Source organism: Solanum dulcamara, chromosome 8, assembly GCF_947179165.1.
Source record: "Solanum dulcamara chromosome 8, daSolDulc1.2, whole genome shotgun sequence".
Taxonomy (NCBI): domain Eukaryota; kingdom Viridiplantae; phylum Streptophyta; class Magnoliopsida; order Solanales; family Solanaceae; genus Solanum; species Solanum dulcamara.
In genome coordinates this window covers 56,925,012-56,931,011 of record NC_077244.1, presented here as the reverse complement: position 1 = coordinate 56,931,011, position 6,000 = coordinate 56,925,012, and positions in this window count along the sequence as shown.

Sequence of the window (6,000 nt, the reverse complement as noted above, 5' to 3'; positions counted from 1 at the left end):
CCCGCCTAATAACCTCTTCTCAATACTTTTTCGGCATATCTCTACCTCTCCTAGTACCTATTATATTCAACTTCTTGAACCTCTTTGTTAAAGTAACAAGGAAGAAACAATTAGTTAATTTAGTTAGCTAACCTGTTAGAGTTAGTTAAGTTAGTTATGATTAATAACTAACTTCTCCTCTTGAAAGTTAGAGATGATCTCTTGATCTACAACTATATATACTATTAACAATGTAATCTAACATATATTGAAATATAGAAAATCGGTAGAGCAATTCATTCTCTACAATTTCTTCTCTTCACTTCTATCATTGTTCTTCATCTTTAAGATCCTCTTTGTATGAAGTTAATTTTAGTTCACTAAATCTCAGATTAGATCATGGTATCAGAGCCTAACTATCAATTGAAGGATTTGTTATTGAAGTCTTGGTTCAACTTGTTATTGTTGAATTGCTCAATTCGATATTCGTAGCAGTCTCTCTGCTTTCTCTTCTGTAGTTTTTGATTATGTTTTTTTCTAATCTTTGTTCTATTTATCAAATTGTTGAAAGAAAGTCACAAAAGGCTGCAAAAAAGTCTTGAAGGGAAACATTAAAAAAAAGAAAGGGAAAAATGTGTTTTGGTAGGTAGACAGTTTTTGTTGAACACATGAGCACGCGTTTTTCCTCGAAACATGAAAACGCGTAAAATTCTTTTACGCGTTTTCATTCTCCTATAAATAGAGGTCCTCTTGCCCTCATTTAGATCATCCCAAAAATTCAGAAAAAGAGAGTAAGAATACAAAGAGAGTTATACACCAAGATAAATATTATAGTCTTAAGTGTCCTTTTTAGTGAGTTGTTCCTTTTACAAGAGAGGAGTGTTAATTGTTGTTTTCTTCTTGTAATTGAGAGCAGTGTATTCCCATATTTTAATAGTAAAATATTTCTATCCCGTGGTTTTTCCCCTCTATTTGTTTGAAGAGTTTCCACATAAAATTATTGTGTCTAATTTATTTTCATTATTTTCATCATATCAAACTTTAGTTGTGGTGCCTTCTCCCCCCAACAGTTGTATTAGAGTCCTCTGTTATTTTGTCTGTTTTATGCAAATGTACTATTTGTGAGTAGTAAATTTTTGTGAATAGTAAAATTCGGCAAAAGTACTATTCACGTGAATAGTAAATTTCGATGACAGTACATTTTGTCATATTTTTTCACAAAAATATTCAGATATGATCTAGAAGGGTGTGAAGAAAATAACAATATCGAGTACAATAAAGTTTGACGTTAAGAAATTCAATGGGATGAATTTCTCATTGTGGAAAATGAAAATAAAAGCGATATTGAGAATAGACAATTGCTTAGATGCAATTGAAGGCAGACCCACAAATTTTACTGATGACAACAAGTGAAATGACATAGACAGCAACGCAGTTGCTGATCTACACTTGGTACTAGTTGATCAAGTGTTGTCTAGTTTGGCTGAAAAGCAGGCGGCGAAGGAAATATGGGATACTCTTACGGGATTGTATGAGGCCATGTCTTTGCATAATAAAATCTTCTTAAAAAGAAGATTGTATACTCTTCGAATGGCAGAGTCCATGTCAGTAACTGAACATATCAATACTTTGAATACTCTGGTTTCGCAACTTACAACAATGAGTTGCAAACTAGAGAGGACTGAACGTGCGGAACTTTTACTTCAAAGTCTACCTGACTCATATGATCAACTCATCATCAACCTGACGAACAATACAGATAGTTTAGTTTTCGATGAAATTACAGCCGCTATCTTAGAAGAAGAAAATCAGCGCAAAAATAAGAAAGAAAGACAAGAAAGTTCGCAGCAAGCTGAAGCTTTGATAATGGTGAGAGGAAGACCAACAGAATGTGGCCCCAGTGGGAGTCACAATCATGGTAGATCTCAATCAAGAAGTAAGAAGAATATCAATTGCTACAATTGTGGCAAGAAAGGGCACTTCAAGAAAGATTGTCGGTTCAAAAAAAAGAGTGAACACTCTGAGTCATCAAATGCTCAAGGGAGTATTGCATGTACCTCAGATTATAGCAATATTTTATGTAGTGAAGCAATATCAAATAATGAAGCCAGAAAACGTTTCACTGATGTCTGAATTATGGATACAGGAGCAACATGGCACATAACTTCTCGGAGAGAATGGTTCCATCAATATAATCCTATCTCAGGAGGGTATGTGTTCATGGGAGATGATCATGCTTTGGATGTTATTGGTATTGGGTCCATCAAAATAAAAATGTATGATGGGACGATACGCACCATCCAGGAGGTACGACATGTAAAAGACTTGAGGAAGAATCTATTGTCTTTGGGACAATTAGGTGATAATGGATGTTCATATAAGACTCATGGTGGAGTCATGAAAATATCCAAAGGAGTGCTTATAGTGATGAAAGAGGAAAAACTTGCTGCAAATCTATATGTGCTTAAAGGTGAAACACACCAAGAAGAAGAAACATCAACCGCGTCAGCAAGTTCATTTGAAGAATCAACAATGATATGGCATCGTAAACTTGGTCATATGTCGGAATGAGGTTTGAAGATTCTTGCTGAGCAAAAGCTTCTTCTAGGGCTCAAAAAGGTTTCACTACCCTTTTGTGAGCATTATGATACCAGTAAGCAAAATAGACTGAAGTTTAGCAGTTCCTCTACTAAAAGCAAGGAAATATTAGATCTGGTCCACTCTGATGTCTGGCAAGCACCGGTGGAATCCCTAGGAAGAGCAAAATATTTCGTGTCATTTATCGATAATTACTCTAAGAGAAGTTGGGTATATCCAATCAAGGGAAAGACATATGTTTTTCTGGTTTTCAAAGAGTTCAAAGCGCGGACGGAACTTGAATCTAAGAAAAAGATCAAGTGTTTAAGGACAGATAATAAAAGAGAATACACTGGTGATGAATTTGATAACTTCTGTAAACAAGAAGGTATTAAACGGCAGTTCACAGTGGCATATACTCCACAATAAAATGGAGTAGCAGAGAGGATGAACAAAAACCTTGTTGGAACGAACAAGAGCTATGTTGACAACTGTAGGGTTGAAAAAACCATTCTAGGCAGAAGTAGTCAAAACCGCATGTTATGTGATCAATCGGTCACCATCAACCACAATTGATCTGAAAACGCCAATGGAAATATGGATAGGAAAACCAGCTGATTATTCTCGCTTATATATATTCGGAAGTCCTACTTATGTTATGTACAACACCTAAGAAAAATCAAAGTTGGATCCAAAATCCAAGGAATAAATTTTCTTAGGATATGCTGATGGAGTCAAGGGGTATCGCTTGTGGGATTCCACTGCCCGCAAGGTGGTAATTAGCAGGGATGTTGTATTTATTGGAAAAAAAGATACAAGCAAAAAAAAGTAGCACTTCAAAAGAAAAATCAAAGACTACTACAGTTGAAGTTGAAGAAATAAAAGAAGTTCCAGTTTCTTCTGAAGCTGTACCAGAGCACGAAGAACAAGAGCAAGCTGAGATCGAAACTCCACAAGTTCGACGGTCAACTAGGGAGAGAAGAGAACCATCTTGGCACTCAGATTATTCTATGGAGGGCAATGTTGCATACTGTCTATTAACAGAAGATGGAGAGCCTTTAACTTTTCACGAGGCTATGAAAGGCCAAGAATCATCTCTGTGGATGGCAGCAATGCAAGAAGAAATTGAAGCTCTCCATAAAAATAAAACATGGGATCTTATTCAATTACCACAAGGAAGGAAGGCCATTGGAAATAAATGGGTCTACAAGATCAAACACAATGGTAATGATCAAGTGGAGAAGTATCGTGAAAGATTGGTGGTGAAAGGATTCTCTCAGAAAAAAGGTAGACTTCAATGAGATATTTTCTCCGATTATCCGACTCACAATAATTCGAGTGGTCCTGGCGATATGTGATACATTTGACTTGTACTTGGAGCAGTTAGATGTCAAAACTATATTTCTTCATGGAGAACTTGAAGAAGAAATTTACATGCTCCAACCAGAAGGTTTTGAAGAATAGAGAAAAGAGAACTTGGTTTGCAGGTTGAAAAAAATCTCTATATGGTCTCAAACAGGCACTGAGATATTGGTGTAAGAGATTTGATTCCTTCATTATAAGCCTTGAATACAATAGACATAGTTCAGATCCTTGTGTTTATTACAAGAGATTTGGTGATGAAGATATTGTTATTTTGCTGTTGTATGTTGATGACATGTTGGTAGCAGTCCCCAACAAAGATCATCTCATAAATTTAAAGGCACAGTTGTCTAGAGAGTTTGAAATAAAGGACTTGAGACCAACAAACAAGATTCTAGGGATGCAAATTTACCGAGACAGAAATAATAGGAAGATTTGGCTTTCTCAAAAGAACTACTTGAAGAAAATCTTGAGACGCTTCAAGATGCAAGATTGTAAGTCAATTTCTACCCCACTTCCTGTTAATTTCAAGTTATCCTCAAGTATGAGTTCTAGCAATGAAACAGAGAGGATGGAGATGTCTCGAGTACCATATGCATCAGCAGTAGGAAGTTTAATGTTCCTCATGGTATGTACAAGACCTGACATTGCACAAGCAGTGGGAGTGGTTAGTCGATACATGGCTAATCCTGGTAAAGAGCATTAGAATACTGTTAAGAGGATCCTGAGATATATCACGGGTACCTCAGATATTGTAATATGTTATGGAGGATCAGACTTCACTACTAAAGGTTATGTTGATTCAGATTATACAGGTGATCTTGATAAAAGCATGTCTGCCACAGGTTATGTGTTTACTCTTGCTGGAGGAGCTGTAATCTGGGTTTTAAAACTACAATCTATCGTGGCTACATCTATAACGGAAGCAGAATATGTAGTAGTTACACAAGCTAGCAAAGAGGCAATATGGATGCAGATGTTATTGGAGGAGCTTGGGCACAAACAAGAGAAGGTTTCTCTGCTTTGTGATAGTCAGAGCGCTTTGCATCTTGCAAAGAATCCAACATTTCATTCAAGGACAAAGCACATACAAATTTAGTATCACTTTGTTCGTGAAAAGGTGAAAGAAAGCAGTGTGGATATTCAAAAAATTTACACAAATAAAAACCTAGCAGATATGTTTACAAAGCCGATCAATAGTAACAAGTTCATATGGTGTCGATCTTCTATTGGCCTAGCATAAGTGTAACATTGCAGTAATTGGGTAGAAAGGATGGTGTGAAAACTTAATTGATTCTCAATTAAATCTTCAAGTGGGAGAATGAAAGAAAGTCACAAAAGGCTATAAAAAAGTCTTCAAGGGAAAAGTTAAAAAAAAAGAAGGGAAAAACGTGTTTTGGTAGGTAGACAGTTCTTGTTGAACACATGAGCACGCATTTTTCCTCAAAACATGAAAACGCGTAAAATTCTTTTACGCGTTTTCATTCTCCTATAAATAGAGGGCATCTTGCCCTCATTTAGATCATCCCAAAAATTCAGAAAAAGAGAGTAAGAATACAAAGAGAGTTATACACCAAGATAAATATTGTAGTCTTAAGTGTCCTTTTTAGTGAGTTGTTCCTTTTACAAGAGAGGAGTGTTAATTGTTGTTTTCTCCTTGTAATTGAGAGCAGTGTATTCTCATATTTTAATAGTAAAATCTTTCTATCCCGTATTTTTTCCCCTCTATCTGTTTGAGGGGTTTCCACGTAAAATTCTTGTGTCCAATTTATTTTCATTATTTTCATCATATCAAACTTTAGTTGTGGTGCCTTCTCCCCCAAACAATTATTGCTTCCGCTACAAACTTTATAACAATGGAGAATGTACGAGTTAACGGTGTTCCACAAGATTTGGATACAGTTGTAGGAAACATAGTTATTCCATAGAGGCCAAGCTTCAGGGATCGATTATAACCACCATTTGTTCTTATCACCTTCGGATGTTAGTGGAATTCAGATCGTCTCTTTCCAACTAAAAGGTGTTAAGAGTTTATTGATTTTGTTTAGATCAATGCGAAATGATTTATTAGGAAGGAATAAG